Below are 27,735 nucleotides of genomic sequence, written 5' to 3' on the forward strand. Positions count from 1 at the left end.
TTCCTCAGAAATGGCTGATTCCAAAATTTGTAGGCCATGTCAGATGCTGGCTAAAGCCTACTGCTTCTTCCTGAAAGATGATTATTGACAATTTTAGAGAAACCTCAGTCTCACATTAGTAAGCTTATATACACGTCAGCCCATTCTATCTACTGCAAAGTGAACATTCTAGGCTGCAGGAGGCAGAACTGGCATAAGGAAGTGAAGTAACAATCCTTTTTAACCCCCTTATTTTATCGTACTTCATTTTATAACCCCCCTGTTGTATCTACCTTCATTAGACAATAACGAGGACTTTTTTTTTTTTTTTCACAGAACTGTGTGAGAAACATGGAGGGCCTCCAGAAGCCTATACCATCCATGGGTCACAGGTGCAGTTATCCAAATGAAAAGGTAAACAAGCTTCTCCTGTGCTTTCTATCTGTGAGTCCCCCGAGGGGCTCAAACATCTGGAGCAAGCAAGGTAGGGTGGGACTCCTGTTCCATGGACGGTCACCTGGAGGAAAGGAAGGCTGCAGGGTGGTGTTTCACAGCCTGAAGGAGGAAATGGAATGGGAGGCAGAGTGCCTGAGGCCAGCAGGGAGGGAACACAAGTAGCAAACTGTTTCTTGGAGAGTGCAGGCATGACAATCTACTTAGAGACAAAGCCGCAGGTTGACATCATTGACTCTCAGACAAGCATTTGTCTGAAGACAAAGCACAAATTCTTTAGGTTGAGGAAATATAGTTTTTTGGTTTATTCTGTCATGCACAAACCACTTGAAGCATCTGTTTTTTAAAGGCTCAAAAAAAGGAATACAGCATATTCTCTGCCCTTAAGAATTATTGAATCAACACACAGTCACTGAACACATTCCATTCACTAGGTGCTGATGTAGGCACTCAGAAAAGAAAGTTACTATCCCTCATAAAGAGCTCAGACACTAGCCTGAGAGACAGATTTTTCAAAATGGTCTTGATAGAGGTCATTTTAGGAACGTAGTGAATCCTCCATGGAGGAACATTCAATACTCAGAGTACTGGAGGAGCCAAGGAGGGTTTTCTGGAGGGAGGTGGCATTTCCACTGAGGTGTTGGGCTATTGGAAAGGGGGAGGAGGTTGTCTGAGAACAGGGAAATTCATGTTCAACGATTAAGAGGTGAGAGAGGCCCTGGGCTATGCATGGCTTCGCAACACTGAAGCCCAGGATGCAGTAGAGAACTGGCAGAAGAAGCTGGTGGGGCCATCTGAAGTCACATGCCGAGGAATGGGACTCTATGCCGAAAGTTCCGAGGAGCCCTGGATAATTTCATGTGAAGGGCATGATACGTTCAGAGATGTGTTCTGAACTGTTTGTCACTTAAGTGGAAGGTGAGGAAGGGAGGCAAGGCCAGAAACCCAGGGGGAACTAGCGAATGAAGATCATGTGCCCAGTGTCTCTCTAGCTTGTGTTCTAGACTTCCTAACTCTGGCAATTCCACAGATACACAGGATATGTAATGTTAATTTTCAACAACTGCCATGAGTGGCTTAAAGCAAAATGGCTTGTCCAGCCTTGTAGATTTCCCAGACTGCTTTCAGCAGGATGGAAGGCCCATCTGCTTCTTTGGCTTGAAGGGAAGGCAACAGCACAGGATGAACCTTCCTGCCTCATCCTACAGGCCATCAGTGGCCTGCCCCTGAAGTCCTGAGATGGGAGATGGCCTGGTCACCAAGGGTCTTTCCATGGCGGGAGGTGGAGGACTTGAGGCTGGCTGCTCCTGTGCTGGCACCGGCTCTTATTTTTCTCGTGCTGAATTGCTGGGGAAGTGGTTGAAATCAGAAGCAAAATGCCACATTGCACGCCCACTGAAGTCTGGGCTCAAGGGAAAGGAGAATGATTGCCAGAGTGTTAGCTGTTCCTAATCCACTCCTGGACCTTAAGCTGTCTTGAACAGAGTTGCCAAATAGCTTGGTAGAGACTGGCCTTTGGGTGGGTGTGGGCAGGGAAGGGGAGGGGAGGGAGGGGAGCATTGGCTCTCCATCTCAGTTACTTGTTCAGAAGCAGCTCCCTTCCCGAAAGGCTGGTATTGCAGGTCTGCAGCAGGGTGAGTTTATGACTTTGTCTGAGAACTTGCTGTCAGATTTGCCAAGTTGACTGTACATGCAAGTATAGGGTTGTTTAAAACTGATTTGGAGCTTTTAATCTTCCATTTGTTATTTTAGTTGGGAATTTCCTGGTAAGCTCAAAATCTAATGCTGGAGCCTTGGAAAGGAATTATCATATCATGAAAAAATGATACTATCTTTCTGTGGATTTCTGTATGGGATTCCGGTTTTCACATAGAAGAGTCTGTGATTAGGAGATGATAATTTGGACATTGGGCAGTGATCAGGCACCATGAAGAGCAATGTTCTGGGCTTAGTAGACTGTGGTTTGAGTCCCAGTTCTAATTCAGTGTCACCTTGTGTGAGTCCCCTCATTGCCTCAGGCCTTGTTAACCCTAGGGGAAATGGGGGTGTTGATTCTTTGACTCAGATTTTATAGCAGAGCAGAATGAGGTCAGGAGAACTGACAATATTAATACAAGGTCCCAGAGTGAGTAGATGTTAGAGCTATGAGCAGACTCATTCACGTGCATACATTCACATGCATACACTCACATGCATGCATTCTGTAAGGAAAGCACTTAGTTTCACTGTGGCGTGCATATGTGCTCTGCTGTGGAGCAGGTCACCCTGGTTTCCCCTCTTGCATGGGTGCTGATAAGAGTCTGGGTTGTAGCTGAATAAGAGAGAAGTATGCGTGAGTGAAACAGCAGAGGCCTTCTAGCTTTTCCACTGTGTACTGATTCCATAGGGTGATGTCAGAAGAAGGCATAGGGCAGAGAAGAGTGGACGGTAAGGGAGGGTCTGCTTCTGCCCTCGAGGAACGAGTGAGGCTTTGGTTCCTAGAATGTGTCTGCATGCTTCTTTCATTCACTTCTGAAACACAAAGAGCTCTGTCTGAGACCCTGGCAGGACAGCAAGTCTTTTCGGGATGACCGCAGTGATCTAGGATGATTTATGACTTGTTGCCTTGAAAAGCACAAGCCCAAAGTCAGACTTGGTGCATTCTGGACTGATGCTGTGATCTCCAAGCCAAGGGAGGGCTTGAGCAATGGTGGGGATGGTGTCGACCGCTCCTTACACAGCCATTTCATTCTGGAAGCCCCACCCCTCTCAGTAGTTGCTGTTCTGTGTTCCTGGACATGTTCTGTAGAAAAGGAAAGCAACAGAAACTGGTACATTTAGAGCAAAATTGAGCATAAGATTCTGACTGTTACTTTATATGAAGAAAGAACAGTCTTCAGAAGTAAAATTTGCATAGTGCTTGATTCTTTTCAATTTCAATTTTAGTTTTTAAGTAACATAGGTAGGTAGTTTAATCACACTAACAAATAGTTTTGAAACAGTGAACATGACTCTTCTCAGTGTTTTAATTTATTAACTGATTCAGGCATTATTAGTACTCCTGTTTGAAAGGGGAAGTTGAGGCATGGAGAGGTTAAGATTCCTGACCAGGTTCACACAGTCGGCAAGTGTCAGGGATGAAATCCAAACCCAGTTCTGGGCTTTGAAGCATCATACCATACCGCTTCACTGAAAAGCAAAAGTCAAATAACATTATAAATCTTATAATACAAAACAGCAGTTCCTTATTCCACCCTTCCCCACCTCTGATTTCTATCCTTCAGGAATAACCACTGTGTTCCTTGCTGTTGTTTTTCATCTGGAATGTTCTTCCATATTTCTCCATATCATGTTTTTGCTGTCTTTTTCCGCAGTGTTTCAATTTTAGATGTTACCTATTGACTTAATTCTATGAAAGATGAAAATTTCACTCTCTTGATATCACCCATCTGCCCCTGCCACTAACACATGTACATCTCATCTCCCCGTTCCCCCTTTATATTTAAGCACCACTTTTAGTCAAACCAATATTCAGTATTTAATGTCATATAATTATGTAAATATTAATCAAAGATGAGCCTTGCAGTATACGATTGTTCATTATCTTTCTCTACAAGTTTTTGTAGTCAATAATTCCTTCTTTTGTTTCGTATTGTTATCCACACAACTAATTCTTCCCTAGCTTTTCTAACAGGGCTATCGAGCACTTCTCAATATGAACAAATACTTCAGGCAATCTTTCAGGCTTTGTTTTTTCTTAGAGTTATTCCTTCTAGCACCATCTGTCCTGTCTTCCTCTGCCAGTCAGGATTGTTTATGCTCTGGGGCTGATGCATCACTGGTATCCTAGGATTTGTCTTGATCGTCATCCTGGGAATTGCCTTCGTCTGCCTCATAAGCTAGATCCCTGGTTTCTTCCTCTTTCTTAGTTTAAACCCTAATATTGGGGGGAAATCATATCTTCTAGTAGTGTCCTAAGAAAAAATACACGGTGGAAAAATATTGTGAAACCTAGCATGTCTGATGATATTTTTCCTCTACTTGCATATTTGAGTGCAGTTTGAGTATAGATTTCTAGATTAGAATTCTAAGGCATTTCTCTACTTTTAACTTGCTCCCAATGCTATTTTTTGAAAAGCATGAGGCAGTACGTTATTCCTCATTCTTTGTGTTGGAAAAATTGTTTGTATGCTTTTTCTCTCTGGAAACTTTTAGGGCTTCTCTTTATCCCAAATTTTACGATGACGTGACTTGACGAATCCTCTTTTTGATTCAACATGCTGGGCAGGCTATATTCCCTTTTGATCTGGAAAACCATATCCCTTGGCTCAAGAATATCATATATAAATATATAGTTTCTATTTTATACAGTATGTATTTTTATAGTTTCTTTCTCTGACCCTTCCTTCCAGTTAGCTCGTCAGTTGAATGTCAGTCTTCATGGGTTTATCTTTAATTTTCTAGCTTATTGTTTTCCTTTTCTATCATTTTTTGGTTATACTTTATAGATTTCCTTAAATTTAATCCTCTATATATTTTAATGAATTTTAAATAATAATTTTAAGTGCCATGAGACTTTGAGTTTCTCAGAGTTCTTATCTAGTGTTTTTTTTTATTAGCACTTATTCTTTTCTGCATTGATTTAATATCTTTTCTTATATCTAAGAATATTCTTTAAAAAAATGTTTCATGTTTCCTCAGTTGCCTTAATTGCTTCTACTTCCTCTGAGTAATTTCCCCCACCCTGCCCTTTTCTCTTTCTTTTTGTCTCTGTCTCTGTCTCTCTCTCTTTTTTATTTTATTTTATTTTTTTGGTTTAGACTCATATTAGAAACTTAGTACAGATGTCTTAGTACAAGTGAATGGCACAGAGATTCAATTTCTTTTTCATTCCAGTATAGTTAACATACAGTCAAAGTTTCCTTTTCAAGTTGAGTCCCTAAAAAGCTGATGTGAACCTGTGTGTGTGTGTTTGGTAGCTATGATTGGGGTGGGGAAAGGAGGTGTGCTCAGTAATCTGCAGACTTTGCTTTGGGATTATTGGGTGAGGACCTGGCTGTTTCTTTGGGTCCGCAGGATCAGTAGGTTTCGCCTTCCCATGGGGCTGGCCAGTTTCTCTGGGAGGATTCTCCAGCTCCCTGCCTGGGGAGAACAAGGACAAGTCTGGCTCCCGTGTTCTGGCTGCTGGGCAGGGAAAGATGGTGGGTTTCACCATTTCACATGCAGATGTTTACTTACATTCTTCCCTTTCTATTTTGGTACCTTGCCCTTGCCTTTAACTGAACCTGGGGACCTCAAGTCCAAAGTGTCTCCAGAGGGGAAAGCTGTTTTGTGCCTGGCTAGAGGAAAGGTGATTGGTTGTGTGAGCAGGCTCAATCTACACCTCAGCATTTGGAGATACTCGACACCCTCCCACCTCTGTGCTGTTCCAGAGTTGTATGGGTGATTGGCACCTTTTGGCTCCATGGACCCTTGACTGGCTATCATATTTTAGTTACTACTTGTTTATCTTCTTCTTGTTTCCTAAATTTTGTTGACTATCTATAATCCTCTCTTTCACTTTAGTTGTCATTTGGGGTTCATATCTTTTATGATGTTGGAGAAGTGAGCAAAGATAAGTACCGACTTGACTTTCAGCAAACCTCTTCATCCACATGCTGCTCTTCATCCACATCCATATACCTGAAATGGCTGAAAATATCAGCTCCATATCCCTTGTAGGATCATTTCTGTGGTTTACCAACAGGTCTCATGCACACGTACATTAGAAAATGATTCCTGATGTTCATGGCTTTCAGGGATATAAAGGATGCATAGGACCCACTTTCTGCCTTCAGAGGAAGAATAACAGACCATTCCTACAGAAGAGAAGATACACCATGTGGGCAGGATAGGAGAAATTTCTGGGATGGGAGCTCACAGGGGGCCTAGGAGTAGGTAAATTTTGAATTGTGCCTTGAAGTTAGGCCTGGTGTCTGTAGGTTAATAGGTGAATAGAACAATTTAAGTGGTAGGAGGATTCAGTAAACACTTTGGGAGAGAATTCACAAAGCAGCAGAGAAGTAGGGGAGAGCTCTTGTGAGTCTGCTTGGCAAGATGATACAAGAAAAAAACATCAGAAACAGATGGCAAAGAAGCTCTTTGCCAGAAGAGGAAGTGTACGTGGAAGTCTAGAGTCATGCTCTCCTTTAGTTTTGTAAGGAGATCAAGGGGTACTTAACGTTTTCCCCTGGCTTCGACTCCAGAAGTTGGGAGATGCCAATAATGTTCATCCAAAGGCTGGAGTCAAGAGGAAGCATCTGCCCAAGATGCTCTAGTTTCCTGCTGGGCTTGTGGATGGACCAAGGTGGGTTCATTATCATGGGGATGTCCAAGGAGAGGAAGTACACTTGTCAACAAAATCCTATGAGTAGTTGGGAACGTCTACTGAAGGTGAGTGGAGAGGCCCATGGCGGGCCCTTGACAGGTGGTGAAGGTGAGCCTAGTGAACTGAAGGAAGACCAATGGGCAGTGCACAGTAGGTCAGAAAGGATAAGATGTTCTTCTGTGCCCTCACTGACATATGGGTACGGTCGTGGTTTGGCAATATGTATCTTAAGAGGTTTATTATTTTCCTCTTCTTACACAGTGACTTTGAACAAGTTGCTTTCTTTGCAGACGTTTGGTGAAAATCAAGGAGCAATGTTCTGGTTGCACATGGTAAATCGCATCTCTCCCCAAAGTCAGCCTGAAACTGTAGGACTCATCCTGACCAACCTCCCAGATTTCACCACAGCAGTGTTGGGAGTCTGCTTAGAATCATAAGAGTTAGTGACAATTTAAATATTCTGCATATTTTGGCAGAGGGTGTAATTAATGCTGATATTAATGGCAAAAGTAGAGAGAAATGAGTGCTCTTTTCTTGTTAAAGGCAACCCAAGAACATTTGTGAGGTAGAATGGGTTAGGTGAAGAGAATCATTTATTGAATATCTAGTTTTCTAGGATGTTCAGATTCTCCTGGATTTCCAAATAACTGCTTATAACAGCTGGCATTAGTACCCCACATTAACTACTTCTTCCTTCCGAAATTAGTTTTTGAAGAATGGAAGTGATGTTAGCTCTGTTCTTTGCAATCACAAACATCCCTATACCATAGTTCATATAGAAAGAGCTCAGCTTAAAATTGATAACAACCTGAATACTTAATTATATAACCATGTTTTTAGAATTATTATTTAAAAGAATGGAAAATTGCCCAGACAAGTGAAGAAAAAAATGCCACAATAAATAATGCAGTGTTGGATTCTAATACAAAGTATAAAAGAAATATCTGAGTTTACAGCAATATAAATTAATGATTGAATAAAACAAATGAGGGAGAGTAGACAAATCTCCCATGTAGCAGTCCCAATTATTTATGTAGACACTCTGCCCTCAAGGAGGTGTACATAGTTACTCCCTTTCAAAGTGTATACATGGAAAGGGAGAAAAGGTCACAGCAGAGAAATCTGACAAATACTACGTCAGCCAGGTGATCTGGACTGATGTTCTAAGTGGCTCCAGTGTGCTACTTTTGCCATAAACAAATGACTTTTTTTAGAAATAAGAATTAGCAGTAACAGAAATTGGCTATTTATCCCACAAAATTCTATTTTGTAGATAGAATAGATTTATAAAAGAGTGTAAGGTTCAACAATCGATTATGATTGTAAACAGTTGCCATGGGCATTGTTAATTCCTCAAAGTATCTAGTGCAGGAATTTGCAACAGAGTAAATGAAATGATCAATGAGTGTTTGTTTAATTGGCTAAACATACAACAGTTTTATCAGTAGAAATAGTAGTTATCTTCTAAGTGATATATCTTTCTAAAACACATATCATAACATTACGTTTCATTGACAATAAGACTCAAATTGTTACCATGACATTCAAAAAGCCTTTAAAAGCTGGCCTGAATGACTTTGCCAACCTCATTCCCTATATGCAGTGGCTATGTAGTATTTACTGATCCCTACAAAATTCTTGAAATTTCTTGTCTTCACACTTCTGTTTATTCTCATTTTCTCAGTCCCAAATGGTTTTTCTCCCTTGTTTGATAAAAATCCTCCAAAACCAAATTAAAAGCAAGTCTAGAATTAACTCTACCCTGTCTTTAACCCAGGTAACTGAGTAACTCTAATGCAGCACTTATAGACCACTGTGGGTTCTAGTTAGGTGTGTATATTTTGCCCCACATTCCACCATTCTATGCTTCATTTATAATTTTTTTTTTTTTTCGAGAGATAGAGACAGAGAGAGAAAGCAAGCATGAGTGAGGGAGGGGCAGATAGAGAGGGGGACAAAGGATCTGAAGTGGGCTCTGCATTGGCAGCAGCAAGCCCGATGCGGGGCTGGAACTCACGAACCGTGAGATCATGACCTGAGCCAAAGTCGGTCACTCAACTGAGACATGAAGGCACCCCCACCACTCTATGCTTCTTGAAGACACACCCTCTTTCCTTATGCTTTTCGGAATCTTCTATTGCCTTACTAGGACCTCACACATAGTAAGTACTCAAGAAATACTCATTTAATTCAGTGGTCCTAGAATTGGGGTGCACAGTAGAAGAACGTGGAATGCTCTTTAAAAGTACCAGTGCATAGACCCTACCCAGAATAACTAAATTAGAACTTCCAGGAGTGAAGCCTAAGCATCGATATGCTAATAAGGTCCCTCAAGGATTCTAATATGCATCCATATAATTGAAGTGGGCCAGGGGCATCTCAGAAGTAAGAGGGGCAATAAGGCAGTTTAGCTCCAGCAGCCCTCCCCTAATTCACAGTTCTGCCTAGCCCTTGATCACCAACATCTCTGAAGACTCATCACTGCACCTGGAATAGTTTTTGGCTTCACAATGACTTTGAAGTGAACTTTAACTTCTAAAGAAATCTGTGATGACACAAAAGGCAGGTAAGATATATAGTTGAAAGATCAGCCCCCACATGTGGAAATGGTTTGTTACACTCTGGAATGTACCTGTGAAAAATGTAGCTTTGAAAATGTTAGTAGCAGATGCTTCTGTTCATCCCCACGCAATTTACTGATTATGATGTGCAATCACTTCCTCTCAAATTCCAAGTCAGTTGTCTTCTGGGGTGTTTCCTTCAATCAGGATAGCAGTGCTAACATGTGGATTGGCCAGACTATGCTTTATATACAGTGATGCTGTCTGGAGGCGTGCCCCAGGGTCTCATGTGTTTCTCCCTGTCCTACCTTTACAAGTGTGAAGGCTAAGGTGACAACTATTTTCTCTGAGATGCCCAGGACACTTAGTTCCTATAAAGCCAGGCTACTGATGCTAAGTTAGTGGTTCTCCAACTTGAGCATGCATCTGAATCATCTCTTGTTAGAACACACATTACTGGGCCCCATCCAGAGTTTCTGATGTGATAGGTTTGGGAAAAAACCTGGAGAATTTGCATTCCTAAGTTCCCAGGTGATATTAGTGCTGGCAGTCCAGGGACCATACTTTGACAACCAGTGTTCCAGGTAGAAGAGCAAAAAACGTAATGATAAAGGGAGTAGAAAAAAATAGAAATAATTAGTTTTGTTGTATTTTCTTATTTTAATGTTTGTTTATTTTTGAGAGAAAGAAACAGAGTGTGAGCAGGAGAGGGGCTGAGAGAGAAGGAGACACAGAATTGGAAGCAGGCTCCAGGCTCTGAGCTGTCAGCACAGAGCCCCACATGGGGCTTGAACTCCTGAGCAGTGAGATCATGACCTGAGCTGAAGTCAGACACAACCAACTGAGCCACCCAGGTGCCCCAGAATTGATTAGGTTTTAAAGGGGTATGCACTAAGTTTATGGACGCTTATTCAGCTGAGAAAAGAGAGGTATAACTATGATTCTTACTGTTTTAAGGATTATTCTGTGGCTAACCTATGTTACCCTCTAGCAACAAGAAATAAGGAGTAAATGTGTACATGATTTTCAACCACAGGCTGCTCTGAGTTATGAGTTTGTGGATGAAGTTATGCCATGAGATGAGAATTTAGAGGGAGGTTATGTCTCTGCCACAGAATTTTTTAAATCACAAGTGTGAAGCTTTATCACAGTATAAAACAGACTTTTCTAATAAGAAAACCAATTTTGCTGACCACGGCCCTTACCAAACACACAAAGCTCACAGCCCCTGCCTGAACCCTTAGTAGGGCAAGCTCTTGGCTGCATCCAGAAGGTGCACTGCCGTGGGAAGAGAGAACAGAGGAGGGGGAAAAGTGGGGGCGTTTCTCTTACTTACAACTTACATTTTTATGTACTGTTTGTATCAAGTAATAACTCTCTTCTAGGATATTGAATGGGTGCTGAAAAAGCCCACAGACAAAAGATGAATCAACCCTGTGTTTTCTCAATACCACCCTCCACCCCCAGAACTCACCGCCTGCTGTGTACTCAGGAAGGCTTATGTTAGGCTATGACTGGGAAGATGAAAAATAAGTCTAAGAGATGACCCCATCCATCAAGAAGCTACAGACTGTTTTCTGAATTCAGGAAAGATGGAGCTGACAAAGCAAGGGCAGAGGAGGGGTAGAGAGAGAAGTAGGGTGTTGGGGAACTGGATTCCTTTAAACAGCTAAGCTGATGCCAACCAAAAATGAGGCAAATCTTTACATTTCTGGTAACAGAAGAGCAAGGCTTTAGACTTGATCAAGGTGATAGTAGGTCTTCAAATTCCCTTTTCACCATTTTCTACCCAATAAATACCTAAGTAAATTCTGTTCCCATAAATACCTACCCCACTCTTTCCTACCCAGTAGCACGTAGAGGCTTCCTTGGTATATGAGATGGGGTGAAAGGGCTGCAAGCTTTAACACCAAACAGCCATGGGCTTTGGGAGAATAGTTTCTACACTTTGGCCACTGGGGTGGGGGGGTGGGGAATATATGTTGGGCAGAGATGGTAAGAGCAGAGCCTATAAGGGCTGCAGGAGACATAACATTTTCCTTTCCTTAGAGCCCATTGGAATATCAGCTAAATCCCTCAACTGTACAGGAGCCTTTCACTTTCTTGGAGTTTAGTGCATATCCTCGTAGTCAGGATCGGTGGGGAGACCCCGTCAGCTACTTCTTTTTCCCTTCTCTGCAGGTGAAAATACTCCTGTGCAACCCCTACTGAGGAGATCCTCCACATATGTCTGTTTTTCACCCAGCAGAGGGTATAGGATCTTTGTAAATTGTATTTTTTAAATATTGGGTTATTCTTTTGAGGGCCCATTAGGGGAGATATTTAGATACTCTTTCCATTGGCACCTTATGATCCAAATTCTTGCCTGTTAAATGTAAAAAAAAAAAATCCTAAAGAATGATTTCTTTAAAAGGACCTAACTTAAATACATCAGTGGAAACTAAGCATAATTTATTTTTAAATTAGGTTAAAAATGTTTGCAGTGTATGCCCAAACTTTTCCAGATGTTAAAACAAGTAAACACTATTAGATCAAATTTAATTTGGTTTGGTGTTTTAATCAACTTTTACCTTGATTTTCTTTTTTGCTTCTAACGAGGTTTACTCGTGTGTTGGAGGTGGTCTTAAAAGTGTTAATTTTAGCTTTTCTTTACAACACAAATACATGCACCAAGGCATTTTCTTATTATAAACGGAGTTAGATAAACTTTCAGTGTAGCTTTGCTTCATTAAACCAGGAAGTTTATACACTCTAACAAAAAAAATATGTATTTCCATTTCATGTTGGCATCAATGGTAGTACTGTGTATAATGTCGTTAGTACTGGTAGCTGGAAGTCTCCATGGGAGATTGATGAAAGACAGATGACAATAAAAAGGGCATCAGAAACCAAAAATAAAATCTGAGATGTGGCTTTAGAGGCAAGGGCACTGTGTCCTAATGCAGGAAGTGTTTCTTGGGATGTGGCCTTGAGAGCTCAAAGGGGACTGACACTGGGGCTTCCCATGTAACATGGCAGTCGGTGAAGCAGGCTGGACATGCTCAGGGAGAGGAAAGGGTGTTCCCATCTTCCAGATTTGCAGGAAGGAGAGAGGATTTATGGAATGTGTGGTGCTTTATGTTATTTTTCAAAAGTAGTTTTCTGAATTGCTTTGAATGTCATGAAATGTGCTGATTAAGCTCCCGTTTTAGGGATTGAGTGACACAAATTATAGTTTAGCCATGTTAAATTAGAGGGGTGGGCCAAGGTGGGAGTTGACATTTGATCCTTATTATAGCAAGTCTTGTTTGAGTAAGATTCTTCTGGATACTACGTGTTAACAAAGGCACACAAATGTATGTGTGTAAGAGTGTATTTTAATTACGCATATCCATGTGTAATTAAAAAATAATAAAAAGGGAATGTTAAGGACTCCCACGTTCCTTTTCATGCTAAAGATAATTTTATTTTTTGTAAGTTCTATTCCTGGTGTCATTGTACAAATGTGGATAATGGGTAAGAAGGATAAATCAAAGCAACCAAACCAATTTAGTTGAGTTACTTTGGAAAGGGCCAAGATGCACTTGCAGAAGAAAATAGATTGTAAAGGTGTGAGGAGATAGGCAAGAATAACAAGGTCCTGCTCAGGACAAATTTTGGAAAGGTTTGGGGGTACATTTTGAAAGAGAGGCAGAAAGACTGCAACACAAGCTACGATGAGAAGGACTTCGGGGTGTAGATAGCAAAGGCAAGTATAAATAATTCTGTAGTGTGTGATGAATGGGTTTGGAAAATGTTCACTCAATGTTCCCAGTGAACCCCCAATAACCTAACACTATTTTTCCTCGTTATTCCCATAAGGCCCTCTTCTTTCCCTGTTTTCCTTTATGGCACAGTTGATCAGTCCTCATTTTTGAAATACCTTCCTCAAATTCTCAGAAACTCTACTAGATTGTACGTTTATATAAACCTGTAAAAACTTCTCATCCCCATCAACTAGGATTGCCTTTGGCTGCATATAACAGATAAGGTTTATTTTTTCCACATAACAAGAAGTCTGGAGGTTGGTGGTTTGGGGTAGTGCAGCTTCTCAAGAAAATATCCCTTATGGTATTTTTTCAAAATGGCTGCTTCATCTTCAGGCATCAGAAGTGTGTTCTAGGTGGGAGCAGGATAAAGAGGGAAGGACAAAAGGCATATGCCAGCTGGGGTTATCTCTGTAATCAGAAGAACAAACTTTCCATATCCGACAGATTTCCCCTTAAATACCAAACACAATTGTGCCACCTGGTCAACCCTAGTTGCAAATGAGCCTGAGAGACAAAGCATTTTATCTGTGTTTATTGTTTCCTGCTTCCCCAAATAAAATTGGGGTTTTGTAAATAAGGAGGAGGAGGGGAATAAATATTCAGTAGGCTATTAGTAACACCTCCCATATATCAAGCTTGTTACGTAAAGCTGGATACACACAGGGGCTGGTGGAGACCTTGCCTAAGTTCTTCCCACACCTGCTTACATTTATAATTTTCTAATTTGTGATCCTCACTGTTAGACTGTTCATGTCTTTCAAAGTGTGCTAGATGCTGGTGCTAATTTTATATGTCCTGTATTAATTAGATCTGGAGAAGCTGCTTTCTCCACCAACTGAGGACTTTGTGCCAAACCAAGAAAATGAGGCCTCCCTGTTTTGTCAAAGGAAATAAACATGCTTTTTGTTCATAACCCAAAGTATTGAGTCTATAGGTAAGAGGTTGGGTTGTAGTAGAAGAGATTACTCTCATGGCGGACAAGTGGGAAAGGGTATCGGGGTTGAACCTCTTTGGGCTTCTCCACTCATGCTAAGTAACCGACAACTTGCTTTGCTAACATAGAAATGCACACAATTTTTCTCTCAATTTCTTTAGCTATGGTGGGCCCTCACCAACCTACTTACACTTTTTTAATCAGAGTAAAAAATGCCATTTTTTTTTCCTTCATGAGAAGTGGATCCTAGTCTAATTGACAGGCCTGTGCTCTGATTGACAACACTTAGAAAAACCACACAGAGTACAAACATGTTTTAAAGACATCGGATAGGTCTGTAAACAGTGAGGACTGGATGGACTGAATTTTGGGGCAGTAGAGAACCATTCAGAGCTGAAGATCAGCAGGTGCTTCATTCCCCCCAGGGAGGATGTATCAGTTCTTGGTGCTGGCTCATGGCTAAAGATCAGGGCATCATTGCTAGTATGAAGAAAAACCAGAAAAGCTGTTTGTGGTCTCGTGAGGCTGAAGTGAACAGGGCTGATGTCTTGATAGGCTTCAGATATATGGCCTTCCCCCGCATAACACACTTGATGAATTTAAGGCAATGTGGAAAGTTAAAAAAAAAAAAATCTTAAAGCTTATGAATGTTAGAAACTAATTCAGTCTCTGGTTCTTAGAAGCAAAGAGCTACTAAGGAAAGTTAGCTAGAAAAGGAAACCAGCAGGAGTAGAACACTTAGAAGGAGTGGTAAATTAACACTAGCACTCATAGGCTCTTTCTCCTTGGGGACTTTTATCAGTTCTGGCCCAGAGAGAAGCTTGAAATCCAAGCTTGGTTTCTGGTGGAAGTCTATTACAGAGGACAGAAAAGCAACAAATGTTTTGGTGATCATCCGGTGATCATGATTTATCACCCCTCAATATATTTGTGAAGTTTTGAAGCACAGGTTGGGGAGGGTATCTACAGATTAACCTTTTGTCTTCCAGAGTAGAAGACAAGAAAGGATTATAAATACACTGTAATTAAGACTGTGGCATGAGCACAAGCAAAGACACATTCAACAATGGAACAGAGTAGAGAATAGTCTAGAAACAGATTGATACATGTGATCACCTGATGTATCACCCATTTTATTGTTCTACACAACATTCTAAATGCGTTTGGTAGATAAAACTTTAGAATCATGTTATTCAAGAATCCTAGATGCTTGCATTTTTTTTTTGATCAAAATAGTTTCTGAGAGAAGTATGTTAAAATCACCCTTTCTGATAGATTTTGGTAAAATTTCCTGTATAATTAAGTCATGTTGAATTTTATATATTTTGGACAAGTTTGGGTAGGAATATCATAATTGCCCATTTCTTTATCCCTCTTTGTTATACCCTGGTAGATTTTGTCAGTTCTATCTTCCAAAGAATTATTCTTTCTTCAGAATATCCTGTCTAACTTTTCCTAATTTTTTATTTCAGTTCTAATTTTCTAATGGTTTTTAATGTCTACCTTTAATCTTTCATAGTTTCTAATTCTTCCATGATGTTAGTTTCTCCTTTGGCTCTTTGAGAATTTTAAACATCCAGTATTTATTTTAAAGTCTTTTCCAAATACCTCAATCATCTCTATATTGTCAGGAGTAAACAGTCCCATCTGTTGCTTCTCTTGACTTCCTTTCTTGGCACTGGAATTCTCTTTTCTTCATTTTTTTCTCCCTTCCCATCTACTATTGGAATGATCACGCTTTCTTTATTCTACCTTGCCTCATGCTCCCTTGGGTTGGAAGTTTTATTTTACATTTTTATTTTTGAGATGGTTATACTTAAAATTTTTAACATACATGATTAATTTAAAATGTCATTCATAGCAGATCTGCATCACTTCAAAACTACGTGGGAACACTTAAGCCTCTAGCCATGTTGGAAGCTTAAGTGGTAGTGAAATTTCCCTCACATCATAAACAGCTAGAAACCTGGACAGCATATATGAAATAACTCTTTTCAGAACCATATTGTGTTCCCTGAGAGAAAGAAAAGAAACAAAGTGAAAACAAGGAGGATCCTGGCTTTCTCCCTGGAGACATTTTATGTCCTGAAGCACAGGAGGGAGTGGTGATTTTGTTGGATTCAGGAGACACAGATGGGAGTAGTGGAAGCTGATGGAGCTGGAATCCAATGGGCAGAATACAGTAAAGGACAAAACCATAGATGGAAGAAGTTTCAGAAATGTGCACAGGGGTTCTCTTGAATGTTTTCCTGAATACTAAGATACATAGAGGTAAGATGCCATGAGGACAGACAAAGAACAACTATTGGAAAGTTGTTGGTTGAATAATTTCCAGAGCTCACACAGACAGACTTGTGAGAATGTGAATTCCAACCAGAGTGGAGACCATGAGCCAATTCCTCAGTATATTTTTGTTTCATGAATGATGACTTCCAATGAAGTAGCCTCCATTTGCAGCTCTCATAATTACGATGGTTCTACTGCCTCTCTTTTGTTCCTGTATACTGTTAATAAAATGGTGATCATTGCAGAAAGGCCCAATTTCAAATACATCAACTTCCATTTCTGTTGCCATCTATATGTGATGGGTCCCAAGTCTTACATTCCTTCCACCTAGATTCTATTATCGTTTGAACATCTTCACTCAGAAGCATCTCAAATGGATGGAACTCATTAAATCATACAAGAATCAGTTAAATTAACTATCGTGCTATCATATGTAACTTACTAATTGTTTCACCTGTTTGTGCTTTATCTCTCTAGCTACATGGAAAATCTTAAAGGTCAAGTATCTGGGTTGCATCCTTGCAATGTCACTTCTTGTATACCCTTGAGCAATGTTTGCATTCTCACTTATACACTGAGGATACTTCTCAGATTTGTTTGAGGACTAAAATTTATTTATTTAAATTTTTTTAATGTTTATTTGTTTTGGAGAGAGAGAGAGAGAGAGAGAGAAAGAGAGAGAGAGAGTCAGATTGTGAGGCAGAGAGAGAGGGAGACACAGAATCTGAAGCAGGCTCCAGGCTCTGAGCTATCAGCACAGAGCCCAGCGTGGGGCTCGAACTCACGAACCTCAAGATCATGACCTGAGCCGAAGTCAGAGGCTTAACCGACTGAGCCACCCAAAGACCCAAAATTTAAATGAGCTAGTGTATGTTCAGTGCTTTGAAAACTGTAAAGGATTATGAAAATGTAGGATATTATTACATTCCTCCACTTCCCAATAGCACATCTCCTCCCATCCTTTTGCATTCCCTAAAACCCAGGAGAGAACTAGGCATAGAAAGGGTGTTCAATAAATGTGTGGGTATATGTGTATGAGCCACTTATAAATAGTATGATGAGACTGGAGGGATACTCTTTAGTGTTGGTGGACCCAATTCCAACTCTGAGGTAGGGAATTCCCCTACCCATAACACCAAGTAATTATCGAACACCAGCAGGCTGTATGAGAATTCAATTCAGTCCTGATGCTATCTACCCAGAGATAGCATCAGATTCTACAGGTTAAGGGCTCAGTCCTACAAGACTGTCTTCCATCCCCACCTCACAAGCTAACACAAGCCCCAGGCCATTACCTGTGCTTCTGACCCATCAGCTGTGGATCGGAAGTTCTAATGATCTCCTCCTTAGGTTTGGTTCATTTGCTAGAGAGAGCAGAACGCAGGGAAGCATGTTTACCATTTACTAAAGGATATGAATCAATAGCCAGATGGAAGAGATGCATAGGGTGAAGTATAGGAAAAAGGCACAGGGCCTTCATGCCCTCTCAGAGTGCACCACTTTCCCAACCTCCACCTGTTTACCAACCAGGAAGCTCCCAATCCCAGTCCTTTTGGGTTTTTATGGAGGCTTCATTACATAGTCATAATTGGCATTGAACCCCCAGCTCCTCTCCCCTCCCCATGGGTGGAGGCTAGGGGGTGGGACTGAATATTCCAACCCTCTAATCAGGTGGTTGGACCTCCTGGCAACTAACCCCCATCTCCCCTTCTCTTGGGTGAGGTACAAAAGTCACTTGTATTAACATAACAAAAGACACCTTAAGAGCCCTTATCACCGGAAATTCCAAGGATTTTAGGAACTGTGAGCTTTAGGAAGACCAAATACATGTGAGAAATATACTTTGATCATCTGAATGCCCACACATATATTATAAATTACCCTATCACAGACAGTAAACCAAGAGAAAGAGGAACCATTCTACTGTCATCTGTACCACTAGCTTCCTCTGTGAGCTCAGGCAGTCTCCTCTCTTCTCGGCATTTGTTTTTTAACCCAGGTAATCTCTGAGAATCTTTTCTGTTCTGCTAGTCCTGCTTCGCAGATTGAGGCCCCACATACTGCCTGTACAGCCAGATCAACATTCTCATTCCCTGTGTGTTCTACTTTCTCTGTCCTCTCAGGTGAGGAACTGGAGTGTGACAGTGGGTTCTCCACTGAAATCTCCACAGCAGAAGGGAAGCAAATGTGTAATGTCCTTTGATGCCACATAATGGGCATTGGGTCTTTCAGTCCCTATTCCTCAGAGTGGACAGCTGAGGCACAGCCAGTTGGCTATTTTATAAGCTGGTCAACAAGTTTCTCAACTTAGGAAGTTGCTTTTCTCTTTCTTCTCTCAACAGGGAGGGGTTGGGACCTGCCCCAGGTGTGGGGTGCTCCCCATGTCTACCTTATGCACTAACCCCTCAAGACTCATATTTAGCTCCATCCAGTCTTGGCGTGTGCACCTAAATGGCCAGTGACCAACTTTCTGTCTGACTTCTGTTTGTACTCAAGGTGGAAATGAGGGTCCCACAGGCAAAAGGTCTTCCAATTCTGGGGCTGTTTCCAAAAATAAGGTTACTGTGATACTCCAGATCATTAGGACAGAGAAATCACAGTTGTTCACTGGCCTTCCACCTCCTGGTGGCCACTGGCCAGTAGACTGCAGGGCCCCTGAAGGCTGTGTGATGAAATGTGGTCCTCATGGTCCTCTCCAATATTTTTAGACTCACCATAAAATAAACTGCCTCAGGATGCCACTTCCCTCCAACACCTCCCAGGGCTTTCAGAGAGCACTGGGAGACATACAGATGGCCCTTGAACTTTCCTCCCTCAATTGCTGTTTCCTAGCAGCTCTGCTTTGGAACTTTGCCTACGTGCTTCAAAAGTATCTTTCTCTGCTCTGGTTTTAAATGCAAAAGCTATAAAAATTTGCCAAACTTTTTTTTTTCCATTTACAGGCAAAAAAAAATTTCATGTGTATAATTTCCCCTCCCCTCTCCTTTATCTCCTTTATCTCTACCATCTCTTTTTCTTCTCTCTTTCAACTATTACCTGAGCTCAGGGATCTGAAATTCTTTAAAGAAGGAATGGCAATCCTTTAAAGAGGAAAATTGATAGTGGGTGTGGGAGGGAAGATCACTGCATTTAGATCTTGGCCCCAAGATGCCAGCCTCCTAAGAAGCTTCGGTTCTTGGCTACTGGGTGTCCTGTACTGACATTGACCCACGTGGGTCTGCACCAAAACTTGGGACCCCACAATAATTTAAACCTGGCAGCAGCTTCTTTGCTGTTCTTCATGAGAAGAAACAGAATTCTGTTTCGGAATTTGGACCTAGAAATTTGAAATGCATGCATTTCTGGGTTAATGGCAGGCTAGAGGGGGTTTGGGCAGAAAGTGCGGGGAGTGACAGGTGTGCAGAGAAATGGAAATTAACTGGAGCCTCCTGAAACAGAGTTGAATGTACAGAATTAGTCAAAGGACTGAGTGATCTGGTGTGGCTGACACCCTACAATGGTGGAAGGAGACAGTGAAGAATTAGTTTCTATAGGGGCACACTACCCAGCTGTTGGTTACCTTTGTGCATTGTGTTCTTCATTGGATAAGCAAATTGTAACCAGAAGGTGAGCCCTTTTGGAGAATCAGGTAGATCTATTGTTTACCTGTATCCTCCTAAGCTAGACAGAGGAAATGTACTTAGACTTTAGCATTTGACACGCTCAATTCACTTCATGAAAAAATGTTTTGATCAAAGTTAAAAAGAGATTTCCTATTATAACCTTGTTCTATTCCCAGACTCAGAGAGCAAGGTCCCAAACTCAGAGACTAATGACTTAATGGGCAGCTGTTCCTCCCCTACCTGAACCTGATACATAGAGTTGTTTCATTGTTGTTGTTGTGTGTGTGTGTTTTTAATTAAAAAAATTTTTTTTAATTTTAGAGACAAAGAGAGAGAGAGAGAGAGAGAGCATGCAAGCCCAGGAGGGTGGCGGGGGGGGGGGGGGCAGGGAAGAGAGAGAGAGAGAGAGAGAGAGAATATCTTAAGCAGGCTCCATGCTTGACACAGGGCCCAATGTGGGGCTCAATCCCATGACTCTGGGATTATGACCTAAGCAAAATCAAGAGTCCAACGATTAATCGACGGAGCCACTAGGTGCCCCTGGTGGTTGTTGTTTTAATCTATAACTCCTTGCAAAAAAATCTTGAAAATATTTCTAAATTAAGTTTCCAAAGCTAACTCCAGATGAAGTAGAAAACTTAAACGGGCATAGCATTGTAATCCATGTAAAATGTTTTTAACAAACACCACCAACCTAAAAGGAAAGTGGCCATAGGCCCAGAGTTTTTTCAAGTGAATTCTTTCAAGCCCTCAAGAATAGATTTTCTAGGGGCACCTTGGTGGCTCAGTTAAGTATCCAACTCTTGATTTTGGCTCAGGTCATGATCTCATGGTTTGTGGATTGAGCCCCATATCAGGCTCCTTGCTGACAGTGCATAGCCTGCTTGGATTCGTATCTCTCTTTCTTTTCCCTTCCCCCTCTTACAATTCTCTCTCTCTACTCTCTCTATCAAAATAAATAAGCTTAAAAAACAAAGAATAGATTTTCTAATATCCCATCTAAACTATTCCAAAAGATAAAAATGAAGTTGCTATACATTTTTAAAACCAGAAAACTTCAATACTAAAATAGAAAACAGAAAAAGAAAGCTATAGGTCAATCTTACTTGTGAATATCCACTCACGAACACCAAATATAATATTAGCTAATTACATTTAGCTACATGTTAAAGGAACTACATTCTACCACCAGGTTGAGTTTATTCCAGAAACAAAAGGGTGTTTCCATGTAAGAAATCAATCAATGGAATACAATTTTTATTAGGTGAAATAAGTAAAGCCACATGGTCATTTCTTGAGATGTTGAAAAGGCATCGTCACAATATCTATTTCTATAACAATAAAAAAATCTTTTAGGAAACCTGAATAGTAGACAATTGTTAACATGATTTTATAAAACCTGAAAACAACAATAATTAATATATTTCATAATGAAAGCTAAAATAATACTTCTTAAATGCATAATGACTACTCTGTCTTCATTACTAAGACTTTTAAATCATAGCCAGATAGGGGAATCTAGTGTCTTCTTCCATGTACTTCATCAATGTTTTTGTTGTTATTTTCATCTCTTTCTACTTTCATGAAAACTCTGAGCTGAATTGATGTTATTGCACTAAATGTAATAGATTAATTTGGGGAAGAATGGGAATATTTATGATATGATCTTCCTAAGAATGGATTGCTCTATTTTTCCATTTATTTAGGAAGCTTTATAATTTTCCCCACAAATTTCATAAACATGTACTGTTAGATCTATTCCTGAGTAAGTATTTTGTAATTTTATTGTGCTGTTTTATTTTATTTTAAACAATAACAGCAGAAGCTTTATTTTTTAAAAAAATGTTTATTTATTTTTGAAAGAGCACAAGCAAGAGAGGGTCACAGAGAGGGGGACAGAGGATCCAAAATGGGCTCCATGCTGACAGCAGTGAACCCAGTGTGGGATTTGAACTCATGAACTGTGAGATCATGGCATGAGCCCAAGTCAGATGCTCAACCAACTAAGCCATGCAGGTGCCCCTATTGCTATTTTAAATGGGGTATTTTTTTCCTGTTACATTTTAATTAGACATTGTTAATTTATAAGACTATATGAGTCTGCTAGGGCTACCATAACAAAATACTACATACTGGGTAGCTTAAACAACAGAAATTTATATTATAGTTTTGGAAGTAGGAGTCCAAGTTCAGTGGGTTGTCATGCTTGATTTCTTCTGAGGCCTCTCTCCTTGGCTTGTAGATGGCCATCTTGCACTGTGTCCTCACATGGTCTCTGCTCTGTGCATGAATATCCCTGGTATTCTCTTTATGTGTGTTCCAACCTCTTCTTGTTACGACACCAATCATATTGGTGTAGGGCCTATAGTAACAGCCTCATTTTAACTTAATCACATCTTTAAAGGCTCTGTCTCCAAACATAGTCAGATTCTGGGTTGCTGGAAGTTAGGGCTTCATTGTATAAATATAGGGTATGGGGGGACACAATTCAATTATAGCAGTACTTTCTAGGAGCAGAGGAGAAGCTTTACACCTAATAACTATTATACAAACATGGGATCAGACCACAACAAAGACAATTATTTATTCCCGAATGTTAATCTTTCTTATTAAAACTAATAGTTTATAATATATTAGCGTTTTAAAATGGACCATCACATTGTCTGGAAATAACATTTCTTCTCATCCTTTCCACTTACTATTCCTTATGTGTAAACTTTTCTAGCCTTATTGCATTGGCTACACTTTCCAAGGGCAATGCAATGATGAATAGAGCCAGTGAATGTAATCATCCTGATATTTTCTTTGACTTAACAAGGGCACATCCAAAGTATCACATTAAATGTGTTCCCTGTGGTTTGGAATAGATTCTATTTAACAAGTTAATACAGTTACCTTCCTTTCCTAGTGTAACCAGCTTATTGAACTGGATTCAGCACTATGCTGGCAGAAATAAATTTTCTCTCCCCCCCTCCCAATCACTCTTGATTAATTTAGCTCTGATAATAGTTCTTTCCTGCTTGGGATGAAAGCATAGTCAGATTCCCTAGTTTTGCCAGTTGTCTCAGGTCATAAAATGTTCTCCAGCTACTTTAAGGTTATAAATGGTCAAGTCTAGTTTAATAATAAAACTCCAGACTTTAATCCAACTTAAAATTCCCCTGCTGTACATGGGGTGCATCTCAGGCTGCAAGCTCCACAGTGAGAGAAAGAGGCTTGGATGTTTCCTCACTATTTCTTCACTATTCCTTTTCTCAGACTCACCACTGGCATTTGGGCCTTTCCAGGATTGGTCTAACATGGGAGGAAGAAGTTAGGAAGTCTTCCTTGACTGTCATTGCTATTCTCTGGATATGGTGGATGTTGAAAAGCTGATGTTCCTTTCCTGGAGTGCTTTCATAGCTCTTTGAAGTGACCCTCTCAGTGGGTTTCTTGCATTTAGATATTTTCAGTCAGGCAAAGTCTTTACCATCCAGTCTTTTATGAGTCTACCCTCAGGCTGCTGGTTTCCAGTGGTCCACTACTCACTAGGGATATCCTCACCTCTTCCCTCAGCCCTTTCAGACAGGGTTCCTTTTCGGATGGTCCAGACTTGTTTCCCTTCTGTGTGACTTTAAGATGGCCCATGAGATACACCCTCTCATTCCTATTCTCACCACATTGGGGAACAGGAGCTTATCCCATGAAGTATTATCTCTGCTACCTGAGGCACCTCAAGATAGAGCTTCTTGCTTTTAGACTTCCCAAGGTAAACATCCATGATAGGTACCAGTCATAAATTCCCAAATCAAAGGACACATTCAGATTTTTCAGGTGCTCTTTTTTTTTTTAAGATTTTATTTTTTTAAGTAATCTCTACACCCAACATGGGGCTTGAACTTACAACCCTGAGATCAAGAATCTCATGTTCTACTGACTGAACCAGCCAGGTGCCCCTTCCAGGTGCTCTTTTGAAGGTCTTCCCATTTGGTTTGAGTGAAGATGAGCATCTTCTTCCTTTTCCCAATCATGCATATCAGATTACATGGTACAACTGTCTGATTTTTCATCCTTCTCAAAAGGACAGAAAAGGAATTTGATCATCCCTTTTCCAAGTCTATCAGTAGTGAATTGAGCAGGTTGCTTTTAGAATGTGAAATACTTAAAATTTATTTCTCTTTTCTAAGTTTTTGGCGCTTCAACCCTAATCCAGCGACAACAGGAAAGATCTAATATCACATTCTGTTATGCCAACATTTTTTCTGTTTAACGTGAATGAATATTAAATTGTAAATGATTATCTTTATTTATTGAGATGATTATGTAATTTTTCTCTTTAATTATTTAATGAGGTTATTTATATCTGTATATTTTCTAATGCTACACCATTCTTGTATTCCCGGGGAAAACTCTACTTGTTCATGTGTTAGTTTTGCATATTGCTGCATTTAACTAGTTAATATTTAATCCAGAACCATTATGATCATACTTATAAGTTAGATGGCCTATAATTTCTTTCTCTTGTACTATTCTTATCATATTTTTGTGTCATGGTTATGCTAAGCTCAAAAAAGATCTTGGGGATATATCTTTCCTTGTCTATATTCTGAAACAATTTGTCTAATAATTATTCTTTTCTTGAATATTTTTGGTGGTCTTACAAAGTAGCCTCAGCTGTATGTCTCTATGGAAGAGGTATTTCTGACTACTGATTCAATTTCTCTTCAATTTTTTTTGATAGTTATCAGTCTATTGAAGTGTTATTGTTTCTTTAGTAAATTATTTTCATTCATATTTCTTCCAAAAAGTTGTCAATTTCATCTAAAATTTCAAATTAATGGTACAAAGTTATTCTCAGAAAATTCCAAGATTACTTATATCTCCCCTGAATCTCTACAAACTTAATATAATTCTTAATATAAATATTCTTAATATAATTATAAATATAATTATATAATATAATTTTTTATTCTATTTTGTTAGAAATGTGCCATTTTTATGCCTTCTAAAAATGAATGCATTTTCTCTTGTTGATCATTTCTGTTATACTGAATTTACTTTCTATTTGTTAAGTTCTTTTTAATTTTTTATTGTTTTTTATTTTATTTAATTTTTTTAATATATTTTGTAACTTAAAAATATATATATACATTTATTTATTTTTGAAAGAGAGAGAGAGTAAGGGAAGGACACAGAGAGAGAGCGACACAGAATCTGAAGCAGGTTCCAGGCTCTGAGCTGTCAGCACAGAACCTAACGCCGGGCTCGAACCCACAAACCGGGAGATCATGACCTGAGCCGAAGTCGGACGCTTAACCGACTAAGCCACCCAGGCACCCCTCTGTTTGTTAAGTTCTTATTTTATTTTTTGTAAATTTCTGGTTTGTTGGAGTTTTCTGCTCTTCCTATTGCTTTTTTTTGAGTACCTATAATTTTTATTTTCTTGTTTTTTAATAAATCATTTGAACGTATAAATTTCCTTCTAAGTACACCTTTATTGCAAACCACAAGTTTTGATAGGGTGTGCTTTTTAGTCACTTAGTTGTAAATATTTCATTATTTAGACCATTGTTTTCCACTTAAATCCATTAGTAATTCAAGAGTGTGTTTTTAATTTTAACACACATAAATTTTAAAATTATTTTTGTAAACTTTTGTTTAATGTTTATTTTTGAGAGAGAGAGAGAGAGAGAGAGAGAGAGTAAGTGGTATGGGGCAGAGAGAGAGGGAGACACAGAATCTGAAGCAGGCTCCAGGCTCTGAGCTGTCAGCCCAGAGCCTGACGTGGGGCTTGAACTCACAAACTGTGAGATCATCATCTGAGCCGAAGTTGGATGCTTAACCGACTGAGCCACCCAGGTGTCCCTAAAATTATTTTTAAATGTCATTTTCAGATTGAACAGAATTATGTTTAGATAATGTGATCCTTTATGATCTCAAGTTTTTATTGTATTTTCAGTCTTTTAGGGTCAATATGTGGTCAATTTTTATAAATGTTTCAAGTATACATAAAAATGATGTCTATATTTGTTACTGTACAGGATTCTGTATGCACCTATAAGATCACAGTTTTAATTTTATTGTTCACATATTCTGTGTTCTCACTAATTTTGTATCCACTTGATTTGTCTGGATCTGAGAGAGGTATATTAAAACAGCCATTTTGAATAGGGGATGAGTATTTAAGAGGGCACTTGTGATGAGCACCGGGTGTTATATATAAGTGATGAATTACTAAATTCTACTCTGAAACTAATATTACACTGTATGTTAACTAAATGGAATTTATATAAAAACTTGAAACAAACAAAAAATAAGACAGCCATTTTGAACAATTTGGATAGTTTGACATTGATGTGCCTAAAAATGGGCTTCTTTGGGTTTATAATTTTTAATTTTCATTTAGCATCTTGTTTCTGCAAATTTCTGTCTGTCATCAAGTTTGTATGTTAGACTGTTTGATTCTATCTAAAAGATCCCTAAGGCCTTGTTCTTTTTAAATGTTTTTCTTTCTGTTCTTCACCTTGGATAATTTCTATTACTCTTTCTTCAAGCTTACTTATTTATATTTTTGCCATGTCTGTTCAGCCATTAAATTCATCTAATGATTTTTTTTCAGAATTATGTTTTTCAGATATAGAATTTCCTCCTTTTTTGTTCCTATTTATATTCTATGATTTCTTATTTCTCTGCTGAGATTTTCATTCATGAAAATTTGCTCTTTTACTTCATGAGCATAATTACAATGACTTTAAAATCCTTGTTAGTTCTAACATCTGGTTTATCTCAGAATAGGACTCGACTGATTTTCTTTTGAGAATGTACTCCTTTTTCTTTTTCTTTGTGTGTTAGATTTTAAATATGATGCTTATATCTGAGTGGCATGCAACTTTGGAATTATGTGAAAGTAGGACATATTTAAAACTTCTGTCCTGGGCTCTTCTAAAGCTCTGCATTCCTGGGGAGATGGTACGAGAACATCATAGGCTATTATTTCTCTCCTCTAGGGAGATAACTCATGTCATTTACATATGCTTATGATGTGACTCTACTGTGTGTGTGTAGATATAACTTTTAAAAACCATTTGTGTGTTGCTATCATCGTTGAGGATTACATAGTACTTTCTAGCATTTACATCACAACCAACCTTAAGGTAAAATACATTTCCCAAATGTCAAAAAGTTGGCCTCAAAAGAACCCGAGAGACTATCTTTAAAATCATGATGTTCATATACAAAGGCAGATTTGCTTTCAGTTTTTGGAAATTCAGCTTATGACATTCAACTTCTAAATGTCAATTATGCCTCAAAGAGGTGAAGCCAAAATCATTTTCACTTGCAGAGGATACTGCCAAATACTTACTGTCTTATCTAACTGAATAAAGAAAATAATGCACTCTTATCAATTTGCTGCTTTTGTGATTTTAGCTAGAGGATTACTTTGTGATACTTCAATATAGTACCTTGAGGTGACAAATTTTGGCAGAAGACACTATTTCTATGTGAAAAAAAAGTCTGTTCTCTTTCCTAGTACTTTCTTCTTTATACTGAAGTTGCTCCATTAGACTCTCTTATTTCCTTAGAAAAATATTGATAATTATCTAAGCTGGATGATGCCTATAGAGAATCCATTATACTAATTCTTTGTACTTTTGCTCATGTTTGAAAATTTTCATAATATGAAGTTTAAAAAAATACTTATTTGTGGTTAAGAAATGGAAGATCCTATTAAAAATTCCAATGAATTTCTAGAGGGAAATGATTCTTAGTAAAATGGTCCAGAACGTAGCATTTTGGGCATAACTAT

At 39.3% G+C, this 27,735-nt stretch overlaps 1 long non-coding RNA gene across 2 annotated transcripts in view; it reads left to right on the forward strand.

Moving 5' to 3' along the window:
* The window catches only part of LOC113604958 (uncharacterized), a 176,684-nt gene that overhangs the window by 118,094 nt on the left and 30,855 nt on the right, over positions 1-27,735 (forward strand). The window contains exons 6-7 of one of the 2 annotated variants that reach the window (XR_008289665.1): positions 316-393; positions 7,069-8,341. This is a non-coding gene — a long non-coding RNA (uncharacterized LOC113604958). Of the gene's footprint in view, positions 1-315; positions 394-7,068; positions 8,342-27,735 lie in introns of those variants that run through there. The other variant, XR_003427012.2, reaches the window with a different exon arrangement.

This window comes from Acinonyx jubatus, chromosome A3 (genome assembly GCF_027475565.1).
Source record: "Acinonyx jubatus isolate Ajub_Pintada_27869175 chromosome A3, VMU_Ajub_asm_v1.0, whole genome shotgun sequence".
Lineage (NCBI taxonomy): Eukaryota > Metazoa > Chordata > Mammalia > Carnivora > Felidae > Acinonyx > Acinonyx jubatus.